Source organism: Bubalus kerabau, chromosome 6, assembly GCF_029407905.1.
Source record: "Bubalus kerabau isolate K-KA32 ecotype Philippines breed swamp buffalo chromosome 6, PCC_UOA_SB_1v2, whole genome shotgun sequence".
Classification (NCBI taxonomy): Eukaryota; Metazoa; Chordata; class Mammalia; order Artiodactyla; family Bovidae; genus Bubalus; species Bubalus kerabau.
Genome location: NC_073629.1, coordinates 119,871,409 through 119,882,082, shown reverse-complemented (window position 1 = coordinate 119,882,082; position 10,674 = coordinate 119,871,409).

Sequence of the window (10,674 nt, the reverse complement as noted above, 5' to 3'; positions counted from 1 at the left end):
TCTGAAAAGCTTTTGATTTCTCCTTCATATTTGAATGAGATCCTTGCTGGGTACAGTAACCTGGGCTGTAGATTATTTTCTTTCATCACTTTAAGTATGTCTTGCCATTCCGTCCTGGCCTGAAGAATTTCCATTGAAAGATCAGCTATTATCCTTATGGGAATCACCCTGTGTGTTATTTGTTGTTTTTCCCTTGCTGCTTTTAATATTTGTTCTTTGTGTTTGATCTTTGTTGATTTGATTAATATGTGTCTTGGGGTGTTTCACCTTGGGTTTATCCTGTTTGGGACTCTCTGGGTTCCTTGGACTTGGGTGATTATTTCCTTCCCCATTTTAGGGAAGTTTTCAACTATTATCTCCTCAAGTATTTTCTCATGGTCTTTCTTTTTGTCTTCTTCTTCTGGGACTCCTATGATTCAAATGTTGTGGCGTTTAACACTGTCCTGGAGGTCTCTGAGATTCTAGAGTAGAAGTTAGATTAAAAAAAAATACAATATTAAAGAAAAGAAGAAGAAGAAAAGAAAAACAAAATCACAAAGTTATATATATGAAGTTTGCTTTAAAAAATAGTCTTTTTTTTGGAAAAGTAATAGTAGGTTATAAAAATGAAAATTAAAGGAGTAATAGAGGACTTAAATTTTTTTTCTTAAATTTAAAAAAACAAAAAGAAAGCAAAGAAAAAAAAAGAAGAGAATGATCGTAAAAAGAGTCAAAATAAATCTAGGACTTTCTCTGGTGTTGTTGTGGGCAGTGTGGGGTCAGTTCATTTTCAGATAGGTCCTTGGTCTGGCTTATATTTCTCAAGATCTATAGGCCCCTTCCTATGCAGTCGGTACTAACTACAGGGTTTTAGTCTATTGCACCTGTCACTTCCAAGGTGGTGACCTCGGTTTTAGCTTCTGTTTGCTGGTCTCTTCAGTGTCTGATTTCTGCCCTGACACAAGGGGGCGGTGGTGGACACTTTTTTAGGCTCACTTGTCAGTCGCACTGTGGGGAGGGAGGGACGCTGGAAACAAATAACACTGGTGTGTGCTCTCAATGTCTCTGCCACACTGGGCCTGCCACTGCTCACAGCGCGTGCACCCATCCTGCCCACACAGCTCAGGCTCTAGATTGCTCCACCAGGGACCGTCCGAGGCTGGCCCTGGGCTGCATGCACCTCCCAGGTCTAAGCCGCTCAGGTTCAGGCACTCGGGTAGTTCTCAGAGGTGCAGATTCTGTCAGGCCTGCGTTTTGTGCCCTTCCCAGCTCCGAGCAGCTCGGGTAATGAGGTGTTTGGTGACAGCGGTCACTGCGACTTATCGCCTCTCCCATCCCTGCCGCTCAGTTTTCTGGGTGTACAACCAGCGCACCTTCTCAGACAGATGACTGTCCAGAATCCCAATAAGTCATAGTAAGCAAAGAAGCCTGCTTGCAGTTTGGTAGATAATGTCTCTCTGGGGCTGTGATTGCCCCCTTCCGGCTCTGGCTGCCTGTCACCAGAGGGGGAAGGTCTGCAGCCAGCTAGTTCTGTTCCACCCTTTGTTCTGTGCACGGGCCTGGCAGTGTCTTAGGGCTTTTCGCGTGGTAGCTATCCCACAGTCTGGCTTGCTAGCCCAAATTAGTTCGCTGTGATTATCCTCGGGGGCATTCCAGCGTGATCCTTACTCTAAGCATTTCAGCCCGCGCCTCCCTGCCCAGCCTCCCGCTTGCTAGTGGCGGGCACAGGCATCTTCACTGCTTCTCCACTGGGGGAGTTACCGTTGGGCTCCTAATCTGTGGGTTTTAATTATTTACTTATTTTTCCTCCCTATTATGTTGCCCTCTGTGCTTCCAAGGCTCAGCACAGACTCAGCAGTGAGAGTGTTTCCTGGTGTTTGGAAACTTCTCTCTTTTTAAGACTCCCTTCCCAGGACAGAGCTCCGTCCCTACCTCTTTTGTCTCTTTTTTTGTCTTTTATATTTTTCCTACCTCCTTTTGCAGACAATGGGCTGCTTTTCTGGGTGCCTGATGTCTTCTGCTGGCATTCAGAATTTGTTTTGTGGATTTTACTCAGTGTTTAAATGTTCTTTTGATGAATTTGTGGGCGAGAAAGTGATCTCCCCCTGTCCTATTCCTCCACCATCTTAGGACAACCTCATGGTTTTTAAAAGAAAATCCAAAAAACGTAATAAATCGGAATCAGATTCATACATACATAGAACAAATGGTGGTTGCCAGAAGGGAAGGCATTGGGTAATTAAATAGATAAAGGGAGTATACAGGCATAAACTCTGTAATAAATAAATAAATCTGGGGATATAATTTACAGCATAAACAATATGTATTCTTCAGTTCACTTCAGTTCAGCCGCTCAGTCTTGTCCGACTCTTTGTGACCCCATGAATCGCAGCACTCCGGGCCTCCCTGTCCAGCACCCACTCCCATAGTTCACTCAAACTCATGTTCATCGAGTCAGTGATGCCATCCAGCCATCTCATCTTCTGTCATCCCTTCTCCTCTTGTCCCCAGTCCCTCCCATCTTCAGGGTCTTTTCCAATGAGTCAACTCTTCACATGAGGTGGCCAAAGTACTGGAGTTTCAGCTTTAGCATCAGTCCTTCTAATGAACACCCAGGACTGATGTCCCTTAGGATGGACTGGTTGGACCTCCTTGCAGTCCAAGGGACTCTCAACAGTCTTCTCCAACACCACAGTTCAAAAGCATCAATTCTTTGGGACTCAGCTTTCTTCACAGTCCAACTCTCACAATCATACATGACCACTGGAAAAACCATAGCCTTGACTAGACGAACCTTTGTTGGCAAAGTAATATCTCTGCTTTTTAATATGCTATCTAGTTTGGTCATAACTTTCTTTCCAAGGAGTCAGTGTCTTTTAATTTCATGGCTGCAATCACCATGTGCAGTGATTTTGGAGCCCCCCAAAATAAAGTCTGACACTGTTTCCCCATCTATTTCCCATGAAGTAATGGGACCAGATGCCTTAGTCATTGTATTAATATAAAAACTTACATGGGAACAGATGGTTATTAGATTTTTTGAGATGGTCATTTCATAATGTACGTGCTGTGTGTGTGTAGTCACTCAGTCATGTCCGACTCTTGGCGACCCCATGGGCTGTAGCCAGCCAGCCTCCTCTGTCCATGGGGATTCTCCAGGCAAGACTACTGGAGTGGGCTGCCGTGCCCTCCTCCAGGGGATCTTCCCAACCCAGGAATTGAACCCAGGTCTCCCGCATTGCAGTCAGATTCTTTACCATCTGAGCCACCAGGGAATTTAACTGTCAAATCACTAGGCAGTACAGCAGAAACTAACCCAGCATTACAGTCGGCTATACGGCAATTAAAGACACATTCACATGGCCAGGCTCACCAGAGATACTGTGCACAATAACAGACCTTAGGCAATGGCTAGTATATAAAAGATTATTGATGGATATTCATTGTGGCCTTATGGGTGATTATTTCAAAGAAAAATTAAATCCTTAGCTTTTTTCCTTCATACTTCACCAAAGCCAATAAGGCCAATACTCAAGATCCAGCCTTTTGTAAACTCTTTACTGAATTTATTATAATATTGCTTCTGTTTTATTTATTTCTGTTCGTTTGTTTGGCCACAAGACACGTGGAATCATAGTTACTGGGCCAGAGATCAAACCCACACACCCCTGCATTGCAAGGCAAAGTCTTAATCAGTGGATCATGAGGGAAGACTCCATTACCCAGTTTTAAATAACAACAATAATAATAATACATGGACAAGTGTTCCCCCTGTGAGTTTGATATCAGTAGGAACAAGTTTGGCTTAAGTGACTCAGATGTAACAAATAGTGCCTCTCACAGGGGAGAGAAGTCAGGGGTCAGAGGTACATGCTTGGTTCCATGTTGGGCAGAAGCTCTCCTGGACTCCTGCTTCATTACCCCAAGCGCATGGTGACTTTGCCACTAAAGTTGATGCCACAGACCCCCACCACAGTATTCACCTTTCTGGTATGAATTAGAGAAAGAGTATTTGTATTCTTATTGTATCTGTATATATTTACAGAAAAAAACCATCACAGCATATCCACTCATGGAATCCCCTACCATTCAGGTTAAAAATGTAATGCCACTGCCATTTTTGCTCACTCTCAAGTTTTGTCCCCCAAAGTTAACCATTATCATAACTCTATAAGTCACTGCTATTCATTCTAAGTAGAGCTTGATTGGTACAGTCATTTTGAGAATGCCCTAGATAAGTGCCTAAATAAAAATGAACTTTACATGATACAGTTGCTCACCAAGAAAAATGAAAGGACAGAATGATTTACAGCAAGAACAGTTCACACTCCTGTTCTCTTCGAAGCTGTGAATGTAGACAATCCAGATCAACAGAGGCTTGGTGATGAAATTAGAACAAAAAGAAGGATTGGCATGGATAACACCTCTCTGCTGATCTTTAGCCAACACTGTAGTCACTGGATTACCTTATAAACTCCTTTAGTCCCTTGGGAGCAGAACATCTTAAAGGGAAGGCTTTTAACTTTAGAGTTGATTACAGAAATTGGGGGCACAATGAAGAAAGATGGAAGGAAAGGAGCCTCTATTATATAAAATGAATGTAAAATTTAATGAGGTTGAGGGGGAAAAAGTGTGCCTTTCTGCTCAGGAACACACTTTAAGATATAAACTTTCAGTACAGTTCAGTCAGTTGCTCAGTCGTGTCCAATTCTTTGCGACCCCATAAATCCCAGCACGCCCGGCCTCCCTGCCATCACCAACTCCCGGAGTCCACTCAAACTCATGCCCATCGAGTCAGTGATGCCATTCAGCCATCTCATCCTCTGTCGTCCCCTTCTCCTCCTGCCCCCAATGCCTCCCAGCATCAGGGTCTTTTCCAATGAATCAACTCTTTGCATGAGGTGGCCAAAATATTGAAGTTTCAGTTTTAGCATCAGTCGTTCCAATGAACCCCCAGGACTGACTCATTTAGGATGGACTGATTGGACTTCCTTTCAGTCCAAGGGACTTGCAATAGTCTTCTCCAGCACCACAGTTCAAAAACATCAATTCTTCAGCAGTCAGCTTTCTTCACAGTCCAACTCTCACATCCATACATGACCACTGGAAAAACCACAGCCTTGACTAGACAGACCTTTAGTGGCAAAGCAGTATCTCTGATTTTTAATATGCTATCTAGTTTGGTCATAACTTTCTTTCCAAGGGGTAAGTGTCTTTTAATTTCATGGCTGCAATCACCATCTGCAGTGATTTTGGAGCTCCAAAAAATAAAGTCTGACACTGTTTCCACTGTTTCCCCATCTATTTGCCATGAAGTGATGAGACCAGGTGCCATGATCTTCATTTTCTGAATGTTGAGCTTTAAGCCAACTTTTTCACTCTTCTCTTTCACTTTCATCAAGAGGCTTTTTAGTTTCCCTTCACTTTCTGCCATAAGGATGGTGTCATCTGCATATCTGAGATTATTGATATTTCTCTCGGCAATCTTGATTCCAGCTTGTGCTTCTTCCAGCCCAGTGTTTCTCATGATATACTCTGCATAGAAGTTAAATAAGCAGGCTGACAATATACAGCCTTGACGTATTCCTTTTCCTATTTGGAACCAGTCTGTTGTTCCATGTTCAGTGCTAACTGCTGCTTCCTGACCTGCATATAGGTTTGTCAAGAAGCAGGTCAGGTGGTCTGGTATTCCCATCTCTTTCAGAACTTTCCACAGTTTATTGTGAACCACACAAGCCAGGCTTCAGCAATACGTGAACTGTTTACTTCCAGATGTTCAAGCTGGTTTTAGGAAAGGTAGAGGAACCAGAGATCAAATTGCCAACATACGCTGGATCATTGAAAAAGCAAGAGAGTTCCAGGAAAACATCTATTTCTGCTTTATTGACTATGCCAAAGCCTTTGATTGTGTGGATCACAATAAACTGTGGAAAATTCTGAAAGAGATGCGAATACCAGACCACCTGACCTGCCTCTTGAGAAACCTATATGCAAGTCAGGAAGCAACAGCTAGCACTGGACATAGAACAACAGGCTGGTTCCAAATTGTGAAAGGAGTACTTCAAGGCTGTATATTGTCAGCCTGCTTCTTTAACTTATATGCAGAGTACATCATAAGAAACACTGGGTTGGAAGAAACACAAGCTGGAATCAAGATTGCCAGGAGAAATATCAATAACCTCAGATATGCATATGACACCACCCTTATGGCAGAAAGTGAAGAGGAACTAAAAAGCCTCTTGATGAAAATGAAAGAGAAGAGTGGCAAAGTTGGCTTAAAGCTCAACATTCAGAAAATGAAGATCATGGCATCTGGTCCCATCACTTCATGGGAAATAGATGGGGAGACAGAGGAAACAGTGTCAGACTTTTTTCTGGGCTCCAAAATCACTGCAGATGGTGATTGCAGCCATGAAATAAAAAGACACTTACTTCTTGGAAGGAAAATTATGACCAACCTAGACAGCATATTAAAAAGCAGAGACATTACTTTGCCAACAAAGATCCATCTAGTCAAGGCTGTGGTTTTTCCAGTGGTCATGTATGGATGTGAGAGTTGGACTGTGAAGGAAGCTGAGCACTGAAGAATTGATGCTTTTGAACTGTGGTGTTGGAGAAGACTGTTTAGAGTCCCTTGGACTGCAAGGAGGTCCAACCATTCCATCATAAATGAGTCAGTCCTGCGTGTTCTTTGGAAGGACTGATGCTAAAGCTGAAACCAATACTTTGGCCACCTCGTGCAAAGAGTTGACTCATTGGAAAAGACCCTGATGCTGGGAGGAATTGGGGGCAAGAGGAGAAGGGGACTACAGAGGATGAGATGGCTGGATGGCATCACCAACTCGATGGACATGAGTTTGAGTGGACTCCAGGTGTTGGTGATGGACAGGGAGGCCTGGCGTGCTGCAATTCATGGGGTCGCAAAGAGTCGAATACGACTGAGCGAGTGAACTAAACTGAACACATCAAACTTTAGGGAGGACAAAAATGTCCATTTCATAATACTGAAAAAAAAAATGGAAGTCATCTAAACATCTCTCTAAAGAAGATTCTACAAGTAAATTGTGATATGTGATCATGTTTAAAACAATTGAAATAAGTGAACTAGAATATGGTAGATTTGGAAAAGGGGATCAAGACCTCTGCAGAGTACATTCTGACATATAGCTGGAGAGGGGACATAACCCTGCGATATGAGAGTGAAGGTGTATTGCTGACCTTGCCAGGTGAAAGCAGACTGCCTCCCTGCTCTTCTGTGTCAGTGACCAGGGCTGCCAGAACTAATTAATACTCGGTGACTTTTCACAAAAGGAATTTGCTCTCTTGCAGGTCTAGAGGATAGATGTCCAAAATCAAGTTGTCTCCAGGGCCTGCTGCATTTAAAAATTCGAGACAAACACTTTTCTGTGACTTTTCCTGGCTTCAGGAGCCTCTGGCATCCTTGGCATTCCTTCCCCTGCCCCTGTTGTTGCATCACTCCAACCTCTGCCCAGCTTTTACTTGCCCTTCTTCCTTGTGTTTTGTGTCTGTTTCCTCTCTTCTTCTCAGAAGAACACCTGCCAGTGCATTTAGGGCCCACCTAATCCAGCATGACCTCATCCTAACTAATTCATTTGGAAAGATCCTATTTCCAATTAAGGTCACACTCTGCATTTTCAGGCAGACATTTTTTGAGGGGAGGGGGTCACTATGGAGCCTACTAGAATCCTATTCCATGTGCTGAAGGTAATTTACTCTGCAGTTGCTGAATGTATTGTTCTCTCTATGTCAAGTAGAATCAATTTGGTTGACACGTAGAATCAATTGTATCATGACTACAATTTTTCTCTTGCATTATTATTTAGAGAGATATGGTAAAATACCACCTATATCACCTATAATTTGGATATGTGTGTGTCTTCATCACTCAGTTGTGTCTGACTCTTTGCAACTTCTTGGAATGTGCCCACCAGGCTCCTCTGTCCATGCAATTCTCCAGGCAAGAATACTGAAGTGTGTTGCCAATCTATTTCTTTCTTTTTTTTAATTTATTTATTATAATTGTAGGCTAATTACTTTACAATATTGCAGTGATTTTGGCCATACATTGACATGAATCAGCCATGGGTGTACATGTGTTCCCCATCCTGAACCCCCTCCCGCCTCCCTCCCCATCCCATCCCTCAGGGTCATCCCAGTGCACCAGCCCTGAGCGCCCTGTCCCATGCATCAAACCTGGACTGGTGATCTATTCATATGATAATATACAAGATTCAATGCTATTCTCTCAAATCATCCCACCCTCACCTTCTCCCACAGAGTCCAAAATTCTGTTCTTTACATCTGTGTCTCTTTTGCTGTATCACATATAGGGTCATCATTACCATCTTTCTAAATTCCATATATATGTGTTAATATACTGTATTGGTGTTTTTCGTTCTGACTTACTTCACTCTGTATAATAGGTGCCAGTTTCATCCACCTCATTAGAACTGATTCAAATGCATTCTTTTTAATAGCTGGGTAATAGTCCATTGTGTATATGTACCATGGTTTTCTTATCCATTCGTCTGCCAATAGACATCTAGGTTGCTTCCATGTCCTGGCTATTGTAAACAGTGCTGTGATGAACATTGGGGTACCTGTGTCTTTTTCAATTCTGGTTTCCTCGGTGTGTATGCTCAGAAGTGGGATTATTTCTTTTTAATTCGTCAGTTTTTACTTCCTATATTTTAAGTCTCTATTAGTTGTATACAAATTTAAATTTACCTGTGACCCAGGTGGATAATACATTTTCATTATGACATGTCCCTTTACAAATAAACTTTTCCCCAGAAGTCTAGTTTGTCTAAAAATTATTAAGGCATGTGAGCTTTGTTTATCTTAGAATGTATATGATACAATTTTCTCCAGCATTTCCATTTCAAATTTTCTATATTAAATTAAACATTAAATATATATCATGTTTATAATTTTGTTTTGGTTTTCCAACTGAGATTAAAATATTTTCTTTTAATGGATGTGATATATTTAAGCTATATTCAGTGAGTGTAGGGCTGCTTTGAAGAGAATCCAAATAGCCCAAAACAGGACAATTTTAGCATGAAAAAGGGTCATAAGGGTAATAAGTGTCACTGAAAGGGCTGTGCTGTTGTCCTGGGTACAGACTTCCCACCTGTCACTTTTCCTCACAAGAACAGATGAGAATGGACCAGAGGAGGAGAAAGGGCTGTGGGCCAGGAGGTTCCACCTGCTGCCCAGGGAGATCTTTACAAGAACGTCCATAGAGCCCATATAAGTTGTCTGTATTTCTCTACTGCTTGCCCCACCCACACTCAGGGCTCTCTGATGGTCTTCCTGCCTCCCCTGTACTGAACTGAGATGCATCAAAGGACAATTGGCCACCGGATTGCAGCTCGTGGGACCCAGGAGGTTGTGAGTCCCAGTGCGCTCAGAAGCCCAGGTCTCACCTAATTGGCCATTCGAGGCCTCAAGTCTCAGACCTGCAAATAGCATCTTCAGAGCAGAGTGACCCTCAGGTACAGGAACCTGACATATTGCCCAGATGACAGATAATGTGTAGAGTCAGGTGACTGAGTCCATGCCCTGCTCTGCTTTTATCAAGACCCAGGAGTTCCTGCAGCCAGAGCCTGCTTCCCCCCATGTCCCTTCCTCCCTCTCACTTTCGTGCACAGGAGGCCAGAGGTGAACAAGGGAGGGAGTCCTCAGTGCCACGTCATTATCAGCAGCACAGACCTGGGTCAGGAGTCCTGTCCTCCCTGGGAGCACAGCGTCCTCGGTGAGCCATGCCCCTCCTGACATCACAGGAGCGGTGTGGTCATCACTCAGCAGGGCGTGGTCAGCATCCCTGACAGGTGAGTCCTGGGAGTCTGGATCCTGGACAACAAAGTCCCCCACGCCCCACTGCCCCAGGCAGGATCAGTTAGGGCAGCATGTCTGAGCTTAACAAGAGTAGAAATAATCAGGGGATTATTACAAAGGTGGATTTTAAGTCAATGGCCTGAGATCCTGAACCTAACAAGCATCAGGCACTGCTGGTGCTGAATAAGCTCAGATCATGCTTGAGTGATGAGAGTTTGCAAGGAAAGGATTCAGGACACAGTCACTACAAATATTCAATAGATCCTTGAAAGCAGCGCTGGGTTTCTCTGCTTCACCCTGGAGGTATTTGTCAGGCTCAACTCAGAAGCAGGTTTACTGAAGCCACTGCAGTAGCCCCACTTGGTCATCTCAACAAGCCAGAAGAATGTGTTTGTTCAGTTTTTCAAAACAAGCTTTGAAGCTTGGCTTCCCAGTTGAAAATGCAAAGCAGTCCTCATGTGCTCCCCAGGTATGCGAGGGGTCACTGTGGTGATGACTCAAGGTCCCTGAGGTGGATGAATTGTTCCAGGAAACAGCCAAATAAATAAAGCTGGGAACCCCCAGGGATATAACAGCAAGGTCACCAAATCTGGGGATAGTGGGTGAAGGTGGTCACTCGGGTCACTTTGAGATTATTATGAGATGAGGACCTGGATGGGCAGACAGGGTGTGTGTGTGTGTGTGTGTGTGTGTGTGCAGGACAGGCCTCAGTGCATAGGGCTGGTGGCCAACATGTGTAGGGCATCACCCTGTCCAGCCTCAGTGCCCATATCCAAATTCAAATTTGAGTGGACCCTGCCTGCACATGTCAGACAGACTGTCCCCCTCTGCTGT